This window comes from Pseudophryne corroboree, chromosome 8 (genome assembly GCF_028390025.1).
Source record: "Pseudophryne corroboree isolate aPseCor3 chromosome 8, aPseCor3.hap2, whole genome shotgun sequence".
Classification (NCBI taxonomy): Eukaryota; Metazoa; Chordata; class Amphibia; order Anura; family Myobatrachidae; genus Pseudophryne; species Pseudophryne corroboree.
This window is the reverse complement of record NC_086451.1, coordinates 166,654,143-166,676,899: the sequence shown is the minus strand read 5'-3', so window position 1 is coordinate 166,676,899 and position 22,757 is coordinate 166,654,143. Positions and strand designations below refer to the sequence as shown.

Sequence of the window (22,757 nt, the reverse complement as noted above, 5' to 3'; positions counted from 1 at the left end):
AACATTAGAATAGCTGCTGATGGGCACAATTGAGAAAGGAAGGGGGGAAAACATTTGAATCCAGCACATATATGTAATTTGAATATGTAATTTGTACCTTCCTACTTTAAAATGTAATGGATGAACCTCACCCTGTGAGAACTATCTTCATGATCAAGAGATCTCATACGCAAGAAAAGCATGTGTTGGGATAGGGCTGTGGAGGGCGGCTGCTCGAGCACACCACCGTCAAGTTAAGGAGATTCAACTGAGGAAGCACAAGGGAACTCTTGTCTGGGGACAACAACTGCAGGGAGACCACATCTTTTCAGATGAAAATGAGAGGGCGGAAGGCTGCCTAATACTGAAGCACCCTCAAACATCAAACCATATGCAACAACTAGTACAAGCATTCCTGGGGAAAGGTCTGCAGCAGACGGATTTGCATACGGTGATGTCATCCATGCAGTGGGCCAAAGTTGGCTGGAACCCTCATCTGCATATGAAAAGAGAAAAGGGGCGCTTGGATGACCCCTAGTTCGCATTGAACACCCCCCACCCTCCTTTGGTGTGGGGCTCATGTTGGCCATGCCCCAGCCCCTGAAGCATTCAAGCTGATTTCTTGCAGCAGCTGGGCACTGTAACAGCTCCAGAGCTGCTCTGTAATGCAAATAAAAGGGTGTGGGCCCTGCAACACCACCTGTAGTTCGCATTGTGCGTTGGAAGGCACAAAGTAAGCAGACGGGAGAAGTCAGGATAGTGCGCAAGGGCATAGAAGGGAGGGGCTCAAGAAAAGAGAAGTGGAAACAGACAGCAAACTAGGCGGGAGAGAGACCTGAGACAATGAGATCTAAATTATACCAGAGCCAACCAGGGGAAAGCACAAATGCAGTCCCCCCCCCCTACCACAAATTATGCAGTCGAGATTCTCACATTTGGGGAAATCACAGAGGTCAGCATACCCAGAATGCAATGAATGAACCTCACCCTGGGAAAACAATCTTCATGACCATGGTATCACCTAAGCAAAATAAGTATGATTTGAGATAGGGCTGGGGAGGGCCGCTGCTCAGGCACACCTCCGTCAAGTAAAGGAGATTCAACTGAGGCAGCACAAGGGAACTCTCATCTGGGGACAACAACTGCAGGGAGAACACATTTTCAGACGAATGTGTGAGGGCAGAAGGCTGCCTAATACTGAAGCACCCCCCAAGCAACAAACCAAATGCAACAACTAGTGCAAGCATTCCTGGGGGAAGGCCTGCAGCAGATGGATTCGCATATGGTGATGTCATCCAAGCAATGGGTATAGTTGGCTGCAACCCTCGTCTGCATATGAAAAGAGAAAATGGTCACGCAGGGCATGGCGGCCTTTGTGGGGTTGCGCTTGGATGACCCCTAGATCGCTTTATACACCCCCATCAGTGTGGGGCTCATGTTGGCCATGCCCCAGCCCCTGAAGCATTCAAGCTGATTTCTTGCAGCAGCTGGACCCAGTAACAGCTCCAGAGTTGCTCTACAAGACAAGTAAAAGCGTGTGAGCCATGCAGCACCACCTGTAGTTTGCATACACACATATATAGGACAGCATCTCTTATATGCCCCAGGGGCAATAAAATAGTATCCTTATCTAGAGTATCCGTCCATGCCGCTACAGCACTACACATACACACCCAGGCCGACGCAATTGCCGGTCTGAGTAAGGTACCTGAATGTGTATAAATGGACTTCAGGGTAATCTCCTGTTTGCGGTCAGCAGACTCTTTGAGGGTAGCCGTATCCTGGGACGGGAGGGCTAACTTCTTGGATAAGCGTGTTAATGCTTTGTCCACCCAAGGGGAGGATTCCCATCGTAACCTATCCGTTGATGGGAAAGGATACGCCATAAGAATCCTTTTGGAAATCTGCAGGAGATTCCCAAGCTTTTTCACATAACTCGTTCAGCTCGTGTGAGGGGAAAAGGTTACCTCAGGCTTCTTTCCCTTGTACATATGTACCCTCTTGTCAGGGATAGGGGGCTCCTCTGTGATGTGCAAAACATCTTTTATTGCCATAATCATATATCAAATGTATTTTGCCAATTTTGGCTGTAACTTTGCATCATCGTAATCGACACTGGAGTCAGAATCCGTGTCGGTATCTGTGTCAACAATCTGGATAGTGGGCACTTATGAGACCCTGACAGTCCCTGCGACATAGGATCAGGCATGGGTTGAGACCCTGACTGTCCCAAAGCTTCAGCCTTGTCTAATCTTTTGTGCAATGAGTTTACACTAGCATTTAAAACATTCCACATATCCATCCAATCAGGTGTCGGCGGAGACACCACATTCATTTGCTCCCGCTCCTCTCTAATATAGCCTTCTTCCTCAGACATGTCGACACACGCGTACCGACACACCACACACACAGGGAATGCTTTTACTGAAGACATTTCCCCCACAAGGCCCTTTGGCAGAGCTGGCCCTAACCAATATGATGCCCTAGGCAAGATTTTGCCTGGTGCCCCCTAGCACCACCGCTGGTTCCGCCTCTGACCTTGCACCTCTTTCCCAGCACCATCAACCCTCACCCATAACAGTACTTATTTTGGTGTTTGTACCCCCTATATTTTAAACAGGAACAGTTCGCACATTTGGCGCACAGTCCAAAAAGGGGTGTGTTTTTGCTGGCAATGGGCATGTCCTCACAATAGTACCCCCAATTAAAATTCCGCCACACAGTACTGCAATTTTATTCACATTTGATCACGCGATAGTGTCCATAATTCACATTACATCCCACAGTAGTATTACTTTACCTTATAAACGTTACTTCTCACAGTAGTGCTCCTTATTCACATTACATCACACTGAATTGCTCCTTATTTACATTACACCACACCCTATTGCTCTTTATTCACATTAGACGACACAGTAAATGCCCTTTCTATACGCAACGCTACATATTAGAGCACCTTATACACATAATGCCACACATTAGTAATGCATTTATACACATAATTCCACACAGTAATGCCCCTTACACATATGAGACACATCACTAATGTCCTTATAAACATAATGCGTCTTACACATTATGACAACCTTTATTAATGCCCTTTTACACATAATGGCCCTCATTCCGAGTTGTTAGCTCGCAAGCTGCTTTTAGCAGCATTGCACACGTTAAGCCGCCGCCTACTGGGAGTGAATCTTAGCTTATCAAAATTGCGAACGAAAGATTAGCAGAATTGCGAATAGACACTTCTTAGCAGTTTCTGAGTAGCTCCAGACTTACTCGACAACTGTGATCAGTTCAGTCAGTTTCGTTCCTGGTTTGACGTCACAAACACACCCAGCGTTCGCCCAGACACTCCCCCGTTTCTTCAGACACTCCCGCGTTTTACCCAGAAACGGCAGCGTTTTTTCACACACACCCATAAAACGGCCAGTTTCCGCCCAGAAACACCCACTTCCTGTCAATCACACTACGATCAGCAGAACAAAGAAAAAACCTCCTAATGCCGTGAGTAAAATACCTAACTGCATAGCAAATTTACTTTGCGCAGTCGCAGAGCGAACATTGCGCATGCGCAATTAGCTGAAAATCGCTGCGATGCGAAGAAAATTACCGAGCGAACAACTCGGAATGACCACCCTTGCGCATGCGCAATTAGCGGAAAATCGCTGCGATGCGAAGAAAATTACAGAGCGAACAACTCGAAATGACCACCAATGTCCCTTACACATATGCCGCACATTATTAATGCCCTTATACACATAATGACACACATAGTGCCCCTTACCCATATGTTGCACATTATTAATGCATTTTTACATGACACACATAATGCTCCTTACTCATATTCCGAACACTACTGCACAATCAACCCACTCACATGCACACAGCACTCACACTGCCACTAACACTGTGACCTCTGCCTCTGCTTGGATACAGATGTGTCCTCATAAATCTTGCCTCAATGCTAACGTTGGGGCACCTTTTTTTTATTAAAATGCATCTTATTTGCATTGCTATGTTGTTAGGATGCACACGCAGCTTCTGCCGATTAAAATGATATGCAGCACGCCTATATACTGTGTGAGACTGTGGCTGTATCTGCATATGAAATGCTACACACAGAATATAGGCATGCCGCATATCATTTTAATCAGCAGAAGTTGCTGATGCCCCTAGGCATATCAAATGCCCTAGGCAATTGCCTAGTTTGCCTATGCCTATGGCCGGCTCTGCCCTTTGGAGAGACAGAGAGAGAGTATGCCAGCACATACCCCAGCGCTATATAACCCAGGAATAGCACAGTAACTTAATGTTTGCACAGTAGCGCTGCTGTAAGTAATTTGCGCCAAATTATGTGCCCCCCCCCTCTCTTTTCAACCCTCTTGTCTACCGTGGTATAAGCAGGGGAGAGTCCGGGGAGCTTCCTCTCAGCGGTGCTGTGGAGAAAAAATGGTGCTGGTGAGTGCTGAGGGAGAAGCCCCGCCCCCTCGGCGGCGGGCTTCTGTCCTGCTTAAACTGTACAATTGGCGGGGGCTCATACATATATACAGTGCCCAGCTGTATATATGTTATATTTCTGCCAAAAAGAGGTTTATATTGCAGCCCAGGGCGCCCCCCCTGCGCCCTGCACCCTTACAGTGACCGGAGTATGTGAGGTGTATGGGAGCAATGGCGCACAGCTGCAGTGCTGTGCGTTACCTCAATGAAGATCATGAAGTCCTCTGTCGCCTCTGAAGTCTTCTTTTCTTCTCATACTCACCCGGCTTCTATCTTCCGGCTCTGCGAGGGGGACGGCGGCGCGGCTCTGGGACGGACGGCGAGGGTGAGATCCTGCGTACCAATCCCTTTGGAGCTAATCCCTTTGGAGCTAATGGTGTCCAGTAGCTTAAGAAGCAGGACCTTGCAACTCGGAGAGTAGGGCTGCTTCTCTCCCCTCAGTCCCTCGATGCAGGGAGTCTGTTGCCAGCAGTGCTCCCTGAAAATTAAAAACCTAACAAAATACTGTCTGTCAGAAAGCTCAGGAGAGCTCCTGAAAAGCACCCAGTCTCCACTGGGCACAGTATCAAACTGAGGTATGGAGGAGGGGCATAGAGGGAGGAGCCAGTGCACACCCAGAACTAAAGTCTTTCTTAAAGTGCCCATGTCTCCTGCGGAGCCGTCTATCCCCATGGTCCTTACGGAGTCCCCAGCATCCTCTAGGACGTTAGAGAAAATAGGATTTTAATACCTACAGGTAAATCCTTTTCTCTTATTCCGTAGAGGATGCTGGGCACCCGTCCCAGTGCGTACTGTGTCTGCAGTTATTAAATGGCCCTTAACTCCAGAACATTTATGTGGAGACAACTTTCCCGACTTGACCATCTTCCTTGGACGTTTTCCCCCTGTGTGACTGCTCCCCAGCCTCGGAGGGTTGCATCCATGGTCCCTAGGATCCAGTCCTGGATCCCGAACCTTCGCCCCTCTAGGAGGTGAGAACTGTGCAGCCACCAATGGAGTGAGATTCTGGTCTTGGAAGACAGGATTATCCTCCGGTGCGTGTGTAGGTGGGATCCGGACCACTTGTCCAACAGGTCCCACTGGAACACTCTGGCATGGAACCAGCCAAACTGAATGGGCTCGTAGGCCGCAACCATCTTACCCAGCAACCAAATGCATTGATGGATTAACACTCTTGCTGGTTTCAGAATTTGTTTGACCAGACTCTGGATCTCCAGAGCCTTTCCACTGGAAGAAAACCTCTTCTGTGTCCAGTATCACTCCCAAAAACAACAACCGCGTCATTGGGACCAACTGCGATTTTGGCAAGTTTAGGAGCCAACTATGTTGTTGAAGAACTGTCAGGGAGAGTGCAATGTTTTGCACTAACTGGTCCCTGGATTTCGCCTTTATCAAAAGATCATCCAAGTACGGGATAATTGTTACTCCTTGCTTGCGATCACCCTGGTGAAAATCCTCAGAGCCGTGGACAGACCAAACGGCAATGTCTGAAATTGGTAATGACAATACTGAATTGCAAACCTCAGGTAGCTTGATGCAGAGGCTAAATGGGAACATGTAAGTTGGCATCCTTTATGTCTACCAAAACCATGAAATCTCCTTCCTCCGGACTGGAGATCACTGCACTGAGAGATTCCATCTTGAAATTTAATTTCCTTAGGTAGAAATTGAGGGATTTCAGATTTCAGATTGGTCTGACTGAGCTGTCCGGCTTAGGGACCACGAAGAGGCTTGAATAAAAACCTTCTCCCTGCTGACTAAAGCCGATTTGAACAATCGGTGAGGGGGAACGTCTTGAAACCCCAGTTTGTACCCTTGGGACACTATTTGTAAAACACACGAGTCCATGTCCGAATGAATCCAGAACTGACTGAAGAGTTTTAGACGTGCCCCCACTGGTGCGGGCTCCTGCAAGAGAGCCCCAGCGTCATGCGGTGGATTTGGCAGAAGCAGAGGATGATCTCTGCTCCTGCGATCTTGAAGAGGATGCAGACCTCTTCCCTCTTCTCCTTCCTCTACCTGCAAAGAAAGGGGAATCTTAACTTCTTGCATATCTATTGGGCCGAAATGACTGCATCAGATAATGATGCGTCTTCATCCGTTGGGAGGGAACATAGGGCAAGAAGGTTGACTTACCTGCGGGAGCTGCCGAGATCAAATTAACTAGGCAGTCACCAAACAACGCTTCACCTTCATAGGGAAGGGACTCCCTTTCTTCTTGGAGTCAGCATCAGCATTCTCTTGGTGAATCCACAATGCCCTCCTATCCGAGACTGCCATGAAATTGGCCCGTGAACTCAAGAGTCCTATATCCCTTGCAGTCTCACGTAAGTATGCTGCAGTGTCCTTGATATGATACAACGTAAGGAGTATCCCATCTCTCCAAGGAATCTATATCGGATGACAAGGTATTCGACCAATTCTTGAATACTACTACTCACCCATGCACATGTAATGGCAGGTCTAAGTAATGTACCCTTGGTTACATAACTAGAAATAATGTAGCTTCCTGCATACGATCCGCTGGATTTGTGACAGGGCCCCGTGCAGAACAGGGGGTGACTCCCACTTTATTCTGTCCGCGGCGGGAAATGAATAAACAACCAGAATCCTTTTGGGGATTTGAAACCATCTTGTCGAGCTGGCCCAGACTTTCTCAAACAGAGATGGAGGAACGTTACATCAGCTTTCATTATATATCTATATATACATACATATAGACCCCTTTCTCAGGAACAGCAGGGTCTTCAGTGATTTTAATATGTCCTTAATATCCACAATCATGTACTGAATGCTCCTTGCCAATATTGGATCTAATCAGGAAACATTATGGTCGACATAGGAATCAGTATCCGTGTCAGTATCAGTGTGTAGTAACTGGGCAAAATAAAATTTTTGCGACCCCGCGGGCCTGAGGGAAAAGAAACATAGCCATGAACATCACATCTTTTCTCTACGTCTGTGTCTGGGACACAGATTTATCCAACCTTACTCTGATATTACTGAAACTTTTACCCAGTCAGTTATTGGTGGTGCCAACAGGGCCACCATCATATGTCTGCATTCCTAATATAGTTTCCTCTTGGGAAAAACATTCAGCCATCGACATGTTGACACACATGTACCAAGTACCCACAGACACATCGGCTTATGGGGGACAGACCGTCAGTAAATCTGTCAGAGGGACACAGAGGATTTTTCAGCTCACAATCCAGCGCCAAAAGTACACAGTCTGGGAAATAATAAACTCTATAGTGATAGACTTGTAATGCTCTAAAGATGTTCTGGTGAGGTGAGGAAGAAGCCCCGCTACTGTAATGGCGCGTATCTGTCCTGCTCAGAAATAATTAATTACGCTAGCGGGGTAAGGACAGTGCCCAGGCACTAATGTCCACTTTTTCCAGCCTTTTGTGAGGAATTTATGCTGCCCACGGTGCCCCCCCCCCCCGTGCCTGTGTTTGTGTGGGAGCATGGCGCGCAGCGTTCCGCTCGCTGCTCGGTACCTCAGAATGCCATCACTGGAGAAGAAGTCTTCTGTTCTTCTGCTACTCACCTGTCTTCTGGCTCTGTAAGGGGGTGACGGCAGGCTGCGGGAGTGTGCATCTAGGCGTACCCAGCGATCAGCACCCTCAGGAGCTAATGGTGTCCTGTCAGCCTGAAGCAGAGCTATTGAACTCACTAGAAGTTGGTCATACTTCTCTCCCCTAAGTCCCACGAAGCAGGGAGACTGTTGCCAGCAGCCTCCCTGAAAATAAAAAAAACTAACAAGTCTTTTCAGAGAAACTCAGTAGAGCTCCCCTGTAGTGCATCCAGTATCACTGCGCACAATACTAAAACTGGAGTCTGGAGGAGGGGCATAGAGGGAGGAGACAGTTCACACCCTTTGAAAGTCTTAAAGTGCCCATGTCTCCTGCGGATCCAGTCTATACCCCAAGGTTCTTAATGTGACCCCAGCATCATCTAGGACGTATGAGAAAACAAATAACGCACACATGAGGAGGAGAGAACTAAGGAAGCTATAAGGAGAAGAGGGGAGGGGGGGTTGAAAGGTAAGGTAGTAAAGGCATATTGGATAAACTACAACCTTATACATATTCATTAATGTACCAGTAGTTAGAAGTAGAAAAGCTCTAACAGAAACCACAAAGCTTATCTAAAGCCACACCACACTGGATATGCCCAATCTCATTTGATTTTTGAAGCAAAGCAGTATTGGACTTTGTTAATACATGGATGGGAGACTGCTTGGTAGTATCAGATTCTTTAGGTGTTTTTAAACTACCAACACCATTTTCTTGGTACATTTAATTTTTACATGTATTCTTTTATGTACCAGAAGTTAGAAGTAGAAGAGCTGTAATAAAAACCACCAGCTCATCTACAGCCACAGCACACTGGATTTGCCCAATCTCTCCTGATCATGGAAGCTGAGCAGTGTTGGTCCTGGTTTTAGTACTTGGATGGGAGACCACCAGGAAATACCAGGGGCGGTGTGTATTTTTACAATACTAACACCGTTCTCTTGATGCATTCCATTTTGAAACATTGGGGCAGATCTATTAAGCCTGGTGAACTGATAAAGTGCAAGGTGATAAAGTACCAGCCAGTCAGCTCCTAACTGTCATTTTTCAAACCCAGCCTGTGACATGGCAATTAGGAGCTGATTGGCTGGTACTTTATCACCATGCAAATTATCATTTCACCAGGTTTAATAAATCGTCCGCTTACTCATTTATGTACGAGTAGTTAGAAGTAGAAGAACTCTAACAGAAACCACTAAGCTCATCTACTGCCACACCACACTGTATATGCCCAATATCACCTGATTTTAGGCCTGGTTTGTTCTTGGATGTGAGACCACCTGGGAATACCAGGTGCTGTAGGTAGTTTTATACTACCAACACCGTTCTCTTGATGCATTCTATTTTGAAACTTATTCATTGATGTACCAGTAGTTAGAAGTAGAAGTTAGAAACAGCAAAAATCATCTACAGCCGCATCACACTGGATATGTCCAATCTCATCTGATGTTGGAAGCTAAGCAGTGTTGTGCCTGGTTAGTTTTTGGATTTCAGGTCCTGCCTTCTGGTTTGGCCACGGCACCTCGGAAATTCACCAAGGTCATGGCCGTGATGACGACCCTTCACCATCGGTGGACCAGGGAGGAATCTCTCCTCCCGATAAACATTCTGGAATTGCAGGCAGTGTTCAATTCATTGACACTGGCCCTGCCTCTAGTACAGAACAGGCCTGTTCAAGTACAATTGGACAACGCCACCACGGTAGTGTACACAAATCATCAAGGCGGCACTCGAAATTGCATAGCAAAGCTGGAAGTATCAAAAATCCTCAGTTGGGTAGAACGTCATCTGCCAGCAATATCGGCAGTGTTCATTCCCGGAGTCCTCAACTGGGAAGCGGATTTCCTCAGTCGTCAGGACGTTCACGCTGGAGAGTGGAGAGGCCGCAGCAGAAATGTCTGCACTGGTGTCAGTAGGTGACTGAGGCAGGGATGACTGGGAGATAGTGGGTGACTGAAGCATGTATGAGTGGGAGATAGTGGGTGACTGAGGCCGGGGTGACAGAGATAGTGGGTGACTAAAGCAGGGGTGACTGGTATAGTGGGTGACTGAGGCAGGGGTCGCAGGTATAGTGGTTAACTGAGGCAGCGGTGACTGGGAGATAGTGGGTAACTGGGGCAGGGGTGACAGGGAAAGTGTGTGACTCAGGCAGGGGTGATAGGGAGATAGTGGGCAGCAGATCACTGCCTTGCTGACAGCAGCACATCCCTGCTTCACTGACAGCAGCACATCCCTGCCTCACTTATAGCAGCACATCCCTGCCTTACTGACAGCAGCAGATCACTGCCTCACTGACAGCAGCAGATCACTGCTTCACTGACAGCAGCACATCCCTGCCTCACTGGCAGCAGCAGATCCCTGCCTCACTGGCAGCAGCAGATCCCTGCCTCACTGGCAGCAGCAGATCCCTGCCTTACTGACAGCTGTATATAGGGCCTAATTCAGACCTGATCTCTGCTGTGCATATTCACACAACAGGAGATCAGGTCTGCAGTGTGTGTGTGTGCTGGTGCCGCAGTGCACCGGCACATGCCAGAGATGCGATCAGCATCTCTGCCCAGTGAGCGCCTCTGCCAACACATACTTATCTTGCATATGAGATCTCTTGATCATAAAGATAGTTCTCACAGGGTGAGGTTCATCCATTACATTTTAAAGTAGGAAGGTACAAATTACATATTCAAATTACATATATGTGCTGGATTCAAATGTTTTCCCCCCTTCCTTTCTCAATTGTGCCCATCAGCAGCTATTCTAATGTTGCTGCCAATGGGTGTGACACATTCATTTCTTCTGTGGGGTACACTGGACTCCACAAGGATTCACATTGGGGTGTAGAGTAGGATCTTGATCTGAGGCACCAACAGGCTCAAAGCTTTTGACTGTTCCCAAGATGCTCAGCGCCCCCTGCTCTATAACCTCGCTTCCATGAACAGGGAGCTCAGTTTGTAGTTGGTGCCTTCAGTAGCAGGCCACTTAACAGGGGGCTGCCTCAGGCAGCCTATTCTTAGCTATTAATTTTGACAAGAAAAGAAGAACTTTTTTATAAGAATCTACAAGGGCTGCAGCAGGCTAGGTCTAATAGACATCTTTACTGCAGCTCCATCACTCCCAGCGGCGCAGTATACTCCCGTGCCCTGGTTGCTGGGTCACTGCAGCGGAGGCTCCGGTTTCTTCCTAAGGTCAGTCACACACACACACCGCCCTCCGGGATCACGAGGCCGCTGATGAAAGGGAGGTAAGGGGCTTCTGTGCCCACACTATACCGAGATCCAGCGTGGCTGTAGGGGGCGGGCCGTGTGCGCACTGGCGTGGACACTGATTACTGGGCAGCCGCTCCACTAGCCACCAGGGACAGTTAAGGAGCACAGCTCTGGGGGTTTTTCTCCTATATTAACCCCATTTTGTACTACCTGCAGTGCATTGTGATAGGTAATAGAGCCTGATTCAGGTTGGATTGTAATCGCAAAGAGCTGCGCATTGGAAAATTCAGGGCTATGCCGTGTAGATGATGGCCTAACAGGAGGCTTTAAAATTTTCTTTCTAGTGTCCTTCGTTTGGAATTTTAAAGCCTCCTGTTAGGCCATCATCTACACGGCATAGCCCTGAATTTTCCAATGCGCAGCTCTTTGCAAAAGAGAGATATTGGCAAGGAAAAGCTGTCTTGTACCTTTGCATTTTTCTCCCAAACGAAGGACACTAGAAAGAAAATTTTAAAGCCTCCTGTTAGGCCATCATCTACACGGCATAGCCCTGAATTTTCCAATGCGCAGCTCTTTGCAAAAGAGAGATATTGGCAAGGAAAAGCTGTCTTGTACCATTGGATTTTTCTCCCAAACGAAGGACACTAGAATGAAAATTTTAAAGCCTCCTGTTAGTGCTTCATCTACACGGTATAGCCCTGAATTTTCCAATGCGTAGCTCTTTGCAAAAGAGAGATATTGGCAAGGAAAAGCTGTCTTGTACCTTTGCATTTTTCTCCCAAACAAATGTAGTTTGTTTTTGTCAATTACCATTTTAATAATAGGGTAAAAAAAATTAAGTAGATTTTTGAAAGAAAACAATACTGTCAATATACTATTAAAACAAATTAAAATGGTAAAAGTTATTGTACTTTAAGAAAACATAAAAGAGCTAACATATCAATCCCAGTTTTGGATTACTTTAATTAACAAAAAAAATGCATATAGCAGAGGATAGTTTCAATCTGCCTACCTCTGGGTAATGGGCCCAGCATGCTTCCATTGCAGTACTCTGCTGCACATGTAAGTGCAAGAGATCCTAAAGCACTCACTCATCATGGGAAAGTACCAATGTGTTTCTTCGTTGGTTGATGGAAGAAACATCTTAAAAAAACTCTCCAGATTATTGACTTTTTAAAGTTTTTCTAGGAAAAGTTTTAGATGTATGCTTATTAGCCTTTGTCAGTATGTACTTTTCGCGAAGTGTCTCTGTGGCGCAATCGGTTAGTGTGTCCGGCTACTAACCAAAAGGTTGGTGGTTCAATCCCACCCAGGGACGTAATTGACCTTGTTATCAGATTTTGGTGATCTTTAAGTAGACAAGTCAAAATTTCAAACCCCCTGTTATGGTGTAGGGTACCTGGCCTTCTCTGATGTAATCAGAGTTAGATTTGATTCAGTGATTTAATAAAAACAGCTAGGAAGCACAATTTAGCAGTGGGTTGCAGAGAAAAAGAAATATGCTGGCAAAAAAAATCCAATTGAGTGATTAAACAGCTCTTCATTTTCTGGCTTTATTTTTATGCTAACAAATTTGTTCTCTGAAAAGTGTCCACAAAGCCAAGTCTCTGATTAACACCTTTGTAGGGATGGTTTTTCACCTATTACTAAATTAAACTTGCTTCATTGGAAAGGCAGCAAGATGCATCCTCATTTCAATGTCTACTGAAATAATACAGGTTGACACCAGGAAACATTAACGCCACTGCATCCTTGCTGCTTTCTCATGTAGAAGTCTGTTTAATGTGAAAACAAGGTGATATCTAATTAGCACACAGGTAAGGAATTAAGAAAATCTTTATTTAAGGGTGAAGATGTTTCTCGCAAAATCGTTGCCCCAATGCATCATTGAAATTCAAGCTGGAAAGATGATTTTAATATATCACTTGTACATTTTGTATTGCTCTTCTGGTGACAATGTAGTTTGTTTTTGTCAATTACCCTTTTAATAATAGGGTAAAGAAAATTAAGTGGATTTTTTAAAGAAAACAATACTGTCAATATACTATTAAAACAAATTAAAATGGTAAAAGTTATTGTACTTTAAGTAAAAATAAAAGAGCAAAAATATCAATCCCAGTTTTGATTACTTAAATTAACAAAAAAAATGCATATAGCAAAGGATAGTTTCAATCTGCCTACCTCTGGGTTATGGGCCCAGCATGCTTCCATTGCAGTACTCTGCTGCACATGTAAGTGCAAGAGATCCTGAAGCACTCACTCATCATGGGAAAGTACCAATGTGTTTCTTCATTGGTTGATGGAAGAAACATCTTACAAAAACTCTCCAGACTATTGACTTTTTAAAGTTTTTCTAGGAAACGTTCTAGATGTATGCTTATTAGACTTTGTCAGTATGTACTTTTTGCAAAGTGTCTCTGTGGCGCAATCGGTTAGTGTGTCCGGCTGCTAACCAAAAGGTCAGCGGTTCAATCCCAACCAGGGACGTAATTGACCTTGTTATCAGATTTTGGTGATCTTTAAGTAGACAAGTCAAAATTTCAAACCCCCTGTTATGGTGTAGGGTACCTGGCCTTCTCTGATGTAATCAGAGTTAGATTTGATTCAGTGATTTAATAAAAACAGCTAGGAAGCACAATTTAGCAGTGGGTTGCAGAGAAAAAGAAATATGCTGGCAAAAAAAATCCAATTGAGTGATTAAACAGCTCTTCATTTTCTGGCTTTATTTTTATGCTAACAAATTTGTTCTTTGAAAAGTGTCCACAAAGCCAAGTCTCTGATTAACACCTTTGTAGGGATGGTTTTTCACCTATTACTAAATTAAACTTGCTTCATTGGAAAGGCAGCAAGATGCATCCTCATTTCAATGTCTACTGAAATAATACAGGTTGACACCAGGAAACATTAACGCCACTGTATCCTTGCTGCTTTCTCATGTGGAAGTCTGTTTAATGTGAAAACAAGGTGATATCTAATTAGCACACAGGTAAGGAATTAAGAAAATCTTTATTTAAGGGTGAAGATGTTTCTCACAAAATCGTTGCCCCAATGCATCATTGAAATTCAAGCTGGAAAGATGATTTTAATATATCACTTGTACATTTTGTATTGCTCTTCTGGTGACAATGTAGTTTGTTTTTGTCAATTACCATTTTAATAATAGGGTAAAGAAAATTAAGTGGATTTTTGAAAGAAAACAATACTGTCAATATACTATTAAAACAAATTAAAATGGTAAAAGTTATTGTACTTTAAGTAAAAATAAAAGAGCCAAAATATCAATCCCAGTTTTGGATTACTTTAATTAACAAAAAAAAATGCATATAGCAGAGGATAGTTTCAATCTGCCTACCGCTGGGTTATGGGCCCAGCATGCTTCCATTGCTGTACTCTGCTGCACATGTAAGTGCAAGAGATCCTGAAGCACTCACTCATCATGGGAAAGTACCAATGTGTTTCTTTGTTGGTTGATGGAAGAAACATCTTACAAAAACTCTCCAGATTATTGACTTTTTAAAGTTTTTCTAGGAAACGTTTTAGATGAATGCTTATTAGCCTTTGTCAGTATGGACTTTCGCAAAGTGTCTCTGTGGCGCAATCAGTTAGTGTGCATGGCTATTAACCAAAAGGTTGGTGGTTCAATCCCACCCAGAGACGTAATTGACCTTGTTATCAGATTTTGGTGATCTTTAAGTAGACAAGTCAAAATTTCAAACCTCCTCTTATGGTGTAGGGTACCTGGCCTTCTCTGATGTAATCAGAGTTAGATTTGATTCAGTGATTTTATAAAAACAGCTAGGAAGCACAATTTAGCTGTGGGTTGCAGAGAAAAAGAAATATGCTGGCAAAAAAATCCAATTGAGTGATTAAACAGCTCTTCATTTTCTGGCTTTATTTTTATGCTAACAAATTTGTTCTCTGAAAAGTGTCCACAAAGCCAAGTCTCTGATTAACACCTTTGTAGGGATGGTTTTTCACCTATTACTAAATTAAATTTGCTTCATTGGAAAGGCAGCAAGATGCATCCTCATTTCAATGTCTACTGAAATAATACGGGTTGACACCAGGAAACATTAACGCCACTGCATCCTTGCTGCTTTCTCATGTGGAAGTCTGTTTAATGTGAAAACAAGGTGATATCTAATTAGCACACAGGTAAGGATTTAAGAAAATCTTTATTTAAGGGTGAAGATGTTTCTCACAAAATCGTTGCCCCAATGCATCATTGAAATTCAAGCTGGAAAGATGATTTTAATATATCACTTGTACATTTTGTATTGCTCTTCTGGTGACAATGTAGTTTGTTTTTGTCAATTACCATTTTAATAATAGGGTAAAGAAAATTAAGTGGATTTTTGAAAGAAAACAATACTGTCAATATACTATTAAAACAAATTAAAATGGTAAAAGTTATTGTACTTTAAGTAAACATAAAATAGCTAACATATCAATCCCAGTTTTGGATTACTTTAATTAACAAAAAAAATGCATATAGCAGAGGATAGTTTCAATCTGCCTACCTCTGGGTTATGGGCCCAGCATGCTTCCATTGCAGTACTCTGCTGCACATGTAAGTGCAAGAGATCCTGAAGCACTCACTCATCATGGGAAAGTACCAATGTGTTTCTTCGTTGGTTGATGGAAGAAACATCTTACAAAAACTCTCCAGATTATTGACTTTTTAAAGTTTTTCTAGGAAACGTTCTAGATGTATGCTTATTAGCCTTTGTCAGTATATATTTTTTGCAAAGTGTCTCTGTGGCGCAATCGGTTAGTGTGTCCAGCTACTAACCAAAAGGTTGGTGGTTCAATCCCACCCAGGGACGTAATTGAACTTGTTATCGGATTTTGGTGATCTTTAAGTAGACAAGTCAAAATTTCAAACCCCCTCTTATGGTGTAGGGTACCTGGCCTACTCTGATGTAATCAGAGTTAGATTTGATTCAGTGATTTTATAAAAACAGCTAGGAAGCACAATTTAGCAGTGGGTTGCAGAGAAAAAGAAATATGCTGTCAAAAAAAATCCAATTGAGTGATTAAACAGCTCTTCATTTTCTGGCTTTATTTTTATGCTAACAAATTTGTTCTCTGAAAAGTGTCCACAAAGCCAAGTCTCTGATTAACACCTTTGTAGGGATGGTTTTTCACCTATTACTAAATTAAACTTGCTTCATTGGAAAGGCAGTAAGATGCATCCTCATTTCAATGTCTACTGAAATAATACAGGTTGACACCAGGAAACATTAACGCCACTGCATCCTTGCTGCTTTCTCATGTAGAAGTCTGTTTAATGTGAAAACAAGGTGATATCTAATTAGCACACAGGTAAGGAATTAAGAAAATCTTTATTTAAGGGTGAAGATGTTTCTCACAAAATCGTTGCCCCAATGCATCATTGAAATTCAAGCTGGAAAGATGATTTTAATATATCACTTGTACATTTTGTATTGCTCTTCTGGTGACAATGTAGTTTGTTTTTGTCAATTACCCTTTTAATAATAGGGTAAAGAAAATTAAGTGGATTTTTTAAAGAAAACTATACTGTCAATATACTATTAAAACAAATTAAAATGGTAAAAGTTATTGTACTTTAAGTAAAAATAAAAGAGCAAAAATATCAATCCCAGTTTTGATTACTTAAATTAACAAAAAAAAATGCATATAGCAAAGGATAGTTTCAATCTGCCTACCTCTGGGTTATGGGCCCAGCATGCTTCCATTGCAGTACTCTGCTGCACATGTAAGTGCAAGAGATCCTGAAGCACTCACTCATCATGGGAAAGTACCAATGTGTTTCTTCGTTGGTTGATGGAAGAAACATCTTACAAAAACTCTCCAGATTATTGACTTTTTAAAGTTTTTCTAGGAAACGTTCTAGATGTATGCTTATTAGCCTTTGTCAGTACGCACTTTTTACAAAGTGTCTCTGTGGCGCAATCGGTTAGTGTGTCTGGCTACTAACCAAAAGGTTGGTGGTTCAATCCCACCCAGGGACGTAATTGACCTTGTTATCAGATTTTGGTGATCTTTAAGTAGACAAGTCAAAATTTCAAACCCCCTGTTATGTTGTAGGGTACCTGGCCTTCTCTGATGTAATCAGAGTTAGATTTGATTCAGTGATTTTATAAAAACAGATAGGAAGCACAATTTAGCAGTGGGTTGCAGAGAAAAAGAAATATGCTGGAAAAAAAATCCAATTGAGTGATTAAACAGCTCTTCATTTTCTGGCTTTATTTTTATGCTAACAAATTTGTTCTCTGAAAAGTGTCCACAAAGCCAAGTCTCTGATTAACACCTTTGTAGGGATGGTTTTTCAACTATTACTAAATTAAACTTGCTTCATTGGAAAGGCAGCAAGATGCATCCTCATTTCAATTTCTACTGAAATAATACAGGTTGACACCAGGAAACATTAACGCCACTGCATCCTTGCTGCTTTCTCATGTGGAAGTCTGTTTAATGTGAAAACAAGGTGATATCTAATTAGCACACAGGTAAGGAATTAAGAAAATCTTTATTTAAGGGTGAAGATGTTTCTCACAAAATCGTTGCCCCAATGCATCATTGAAATTCAAGCTGGAAAGATGATTTTAATATATCACTTGTACATTTTGTATTGCTCTTCTGGTGACAATGTAGTTTGTTTTTGTCAATTACCCTTTTAATAATAGGGTAAAGAAAATTAAGTTGATTTTTTAAAGAAAACTATACTGTCAATATACTATTCAAACAAATTAAAATGGTAAAAGTTATTGTACTTCAAGTAAAAATAAAAGAGCAAAAATATCAATCCCAGTTTTGATTACTTAAATTAACAAAAAAAAATGCATATAGCAAAGGATAGTTTCAATCTGCCTACCTCTGGGTTATGGGCCCAGCATGCTTCCATTGCAGTACTCTGCTGCACATGTAAGTGCAAGAGATCCTGAAGCACTCACTCATCATGGGAAAGTACCAATGTGTTTCTTCGTTGGTGGATGGAAGAAACATCTTACAAAAACTCTCCAGATTATTGACTTTTTAAAGTTTTTCTAGGAAACGTTTTAGATGAATGCTTATTAGCCTTTGTCAGTATGTACTTTTGCAAAGTGTCTCTGTGGTGCAATCAGTTAGTGAGTACGGCTATAAACCAAAAGGTTGGTGGTTCAATCCCACCCAGGGACGTAATTGACCTTGTTATCAGATTTTGGTGATCTTTAAGTAGACAAGTCAAAATTTCAAATCCCCTCTTATGGTGTAGGGTACCTGGCCTTCTCTGATGTAATCAGAGTTAGATTTGATTAAGTGATTTTATAAAAACAGCTAGGAAGCACAATTGAGCAGTGGGTTGCAGAGAAAAAGAAATATGCTGGCAAAAAAATCCAATTGAGTGATTAAACAGCTCTTCATTTTCTGGCTTTATTTTTATGCTAACAAATTTGTTCTCTGAAAAGTGTCCACAAAGCCAAGTCTCTGATGAACACCTTTGTAAGGATGGTTTTTCACCTATTACTAAATTAAACTTGCTTAATTGGAAAGGCAGCAAGATGCATCCTCATTTCAATGTCTACTGAAATAATACAGGTTGACACCAGGAAACATTAACGCCAATGCATCCTTGCTGCTTTCTCATGTGGAAGTCTGTTTAATGTGAAAACAAGGTGATATCTAATTAGCACACAGGTAAGGAATTAAGAAAATCTTTATTTAAGGGTGAAGATGTTTCTCACAAAATCGTTGCCCCAATGCATCATTGAAATTCAAGCTGGAAAGATGATTTTAATATATCACTTGTACATTTTGTATTGCTCTTCTGGTGACAATGTAGTTTGTTTTTGTCAATTACCATTTTAATAATAGGGTAAAGAAAATTAAGTGGATTTTTGAAAGAAAACAATACTGTCAATATACTATTAAAACAAATTAAAATGGTAAAAGTTATTGTACTTTAAGTAAACATAAAATAGCTAACATATCAATCCCAGTTTTGGATTACTTTAATTAACAAAAAAAATGCATATAGCAGAGGATAGTTTCAATCTGCCTACCTCTGGGTTATGGGCCCAGCATGCTTCCATTGCAGTACTCTGCTGCACATGTAAGTGCAAGAGATCCTGAAGCACTCACTCATCATGGGAAAGTACCAATGTGTTTCTTCGTTGGTTGATGGAAGAAACATCTTACAAAAACTCTCCAGATTATTGAATTTTTAAAGTTTTTCTAGGAAATGTTCTAGATGTATGCTTATTAGCCTTTGTCAGTATATATTTTTTGCAAAGTGTCTCTGTGGCGCAATCGGTTAGTGTGTCCAGCTACTAACCAAAAGGTTGGTGGTTCAATCCCACCCAGGGACGTAATTGAACTTGTTATCGGATTTTGGTGATCTTTAAGTAGACAAGTCAAAATTTCAAACCCCCTCTTATGGTGTAGGGTACCTGGCCTACTCTGATGTAATCAGAGTTAGATTTGATTCAGTGATTTTATAAAAACAGCTAGGAAGCACAATTTAGCAGTGGGTTGCAGAGAAAAGGAAATATGCTGGCAAAAAAAATCCAATTGAGTGATTAAACAGCTCTTCATTTTCTGGCTTTATTTTTATGCTAACAAATTTGTTCTCTGAAAAGTGTCCACAAAGCCAAGTCTCTGATTAACACCTTTGTAGGGATGGTTTTTCACCTATTACTAAATTAAACTTGCTTCATTGGAAAGGCAGTAAGATGCATCCTCATTTCATTGTCTACTGAAATAATACAGGTTGACACCAGGAAACATTAACGCCACTGCATCCTTGCTGCTTTCTCATGTAGAAGTCTGTTTAATGTGAAAACAAGGTGATATCTAATTAGCACACAGGTAAGGAATTAAGAAAATCTTTATTTAAGGGTGAAGATGTTTCTCACAAAATCGTTGCCCCAATGCATCATTGAAATTCAAGCTGGAAAGATGATTTTAATATATCACTTGTACATTTTGTATTGCTCTTCTGGTGACAATGTAGTTTGTTTTTGTCAATTACCCTTTTAATAATAGGGTAAAGAAAATTAAGTGGATTTTCTTTACCCTATTATTAAATGCAGTGGCGTAAAAATAAAGCCAGAAAATGAAGAGCTGTTTAATCACTCAATTGGATTTTTTTGCCAGCATATTTCTTTTTCTCTGCAACCCACTGCTAAATTGTGCTTCCTAGCTGTTTTTATAAAATCACTGAATCAAATCTAACTCTGATTACATCAGAGAAGGCCAGGTACCCTACACCATAAGAGGGGGTTTGAAATTTTGACTTGTCTACTTAAAGATCACCAAAATCTGATAACAAGGTCAATTACATCCCTGGGTGGGATTGAACCACCAACCTTTTGGTTAATAGCCGTACACACTAACTGATTGCGCCACAGAGACACTTTGCAAAAGTACATACTGACAAAGGCTAATAAGCATTCATCTAAAACGTTTCCTAGAAAAACTTTAAAAATTCAATAATCTGGAGAGTTTTTGTAAGATGTTTCTTCCATCAACCAACGAAGAAACACATTGGTACTTTCCCATGATGAGTGAGTGCTTCAGGATCTATTGCACTTACATGTGCAGCAGAGTACAGCAATGGAAGCATGCTGGGCCCATAACCCAGAGGTAGGCAGATTGAAACTATCCTCTGCTATATGCATTTTTTTTTGTTAATTAAAGTAATCCAAAACTGGGATTGATATGTTGGCTCTTTTATTTTTACTTACAGTACAATAACTTTTACCATTTTAATTTGTTTTAATAGTATATTGACAGTATTGTTTTCTTTCAAAAATCCACTTAATTTTCTTTACCCTATTATTAAAATGGTAATTGACAAAAACAAACTACATTGTCACCAGAAGAGCAATACAAAATGTACAAGTGATATATTAAAATCATCTTTCCAGCTTGAATTTCAATGATGCATTGGGGCAACGATTTTGTGAGAAACATTTTCACCCTTAAATAAAGATTTTCTTAATTCCTTACCTGTGTGCTAATTAGATATCACCTTGTTTTCACATTAAACAGACTTCCACATGAGAAAGCAGCAAGGATGCAGTGGCGTTAATGTTTCCTGGTGTCAACCTGTATTATTTCAGTAGACATTGAAATGAGGATGCATCTTGCTGCCTTTCCAATGAAGCAAGTTTAATTTAGTAATAGGTTAAAAACCATCCTTACAAAGGTGTTAATCAGAGACTTGGCTTTGTGGACACTTTTCAGAGAACAAATTTGTTAGCATAAAAATAAAGCTAGAAAATTAAGAGCTGTTTAATCACTCAATTGGATTTTTTTTGCCAGCATATTTCTTTTTCTCTGCAACCCACTGCTAAATTGTGCTTCCTAGCTGTTTTTATAAAATCACTGAATCAAATCTAACTCTGATTACATCAGAGAAGGCCAGGTACCCTACACCAGAACAGGGGGTTTGAAATTTTGACTTGTCTACTTAAAGATCACCAAAATCTGATAACAAGGTCAATTACGTCCCTGGGTGGGATTGAACCACCAACCTTTTGGTTAATAGCCATGCACACTAACTGATTGCGCCACAGAGACACTTCGCAAAAGTTCATACTGACAAAGGCTAATAAGCATTCATCTAAAACGTTTCCTAGAAAAACTTTAAAAAGTCAATAATCTGGAGAGTTTTTGTAAGATGTTTCTTCCATCAACCAATGAAGAAACACATTGGTACTTTCCCATGATGAGTGAGTGCTTCAGGATCTCTTGCACTTACATGTTCAGCAGAGTACAGCAATGGAAGCATGCTGGGCCCATAACCCAGCGGTAGGCAGATTGAAACTATCCTTTGCTATATGCATTTTTTTTTGTTAATTTAAGTAATCAAAACTGGGATTGATATTTTTGCTCTTTTATTTTTACTTGAAGTACAATAACTTTTACCATTTTAATTTGTTTGAATAGTATATTGACAGTATAGTTTTCTTTAAAAAATCCACTTAATTTTCTTTACCCTATTATTAAAAGGGTAATTGACAAAAACAAACTACATTGTCACCAGAAGAGCAATACAAAATGTACAAGTGATATATTAAAATCATCTTTCCAGCTTGAATTTCAATGATGCATTGGGGCAACGATTTTGTGAGAAACATCTTCACCCTTAAATAAAGATTTTCTTAATTCCTTACCTGTGTGCTAATTAGATATCACCTTGTTTTCACATTAAACAGACTTCCACATGAGAAAGCAGCAAGGATGCAGTGGCGTTAATGTTTCCTGGTGTCAACCTGTATTATTTCAGTAGAAATTGAAATGAGGATGCATCTTGCTGCCTTTCCAATGAAGCAAGTTTAATTTAGTAATAGGTGAAAAACCATCCCTACAAAGGTGTTAATCAGAGACTTGGCTTTGTGGACACTTTTCAGAGAACAAATTTGTTAGCATAAAAATAAAGCCAGAAAATGAAGAGCTGTTTAATCACTTAATTGGATTTTTTTTTGCCAGCATATTTCTTTTTCTCTGCAACCCACTGCTAAAT

General features: G+C 41.5%; 3 non-coding genes across 3 annotated transcripts; 2 read left to right on the top strand and 1 right to left on the bottom strand.

Annotated features, from left to right (window-relative positions):
• Positions 1-850: 850 nt before the first annotated feature.
• LOC134951725 (U1 spliceosomal RNA) lies at positions 851-1,017 on the bottom strand. The gene has a single exon (XR_010184412.1). It is a non-coding gene; the product is annotated as a U1 spliceosomal RNA (small nuclear RNA).
• An 11,490-nt stretch (positions 1,018-12,507) lies between these two features.
• On the top strand, positions 12,508-12,581 carry TRNAS-ACU (transfer RNA serine (anticodon ACU)). The gene has a single exon. It is a non-coding gene; the product is annotated as a tRNA-Ser (tRNA).
• A 4,604-nt stretch (positions 12,582-17,185) lies between these two features.
• Positions 17,186-17,259, top strand: TRNAS-ACU (transfer RNA serine (anticodon ACU)). Its single transcript has one exon. It is a non-coding gene; the product is annotated as a tRNA-Ser (tRNA).
• Positions 17,260-22,757: the final 5,498 nt, after the last annotated feature.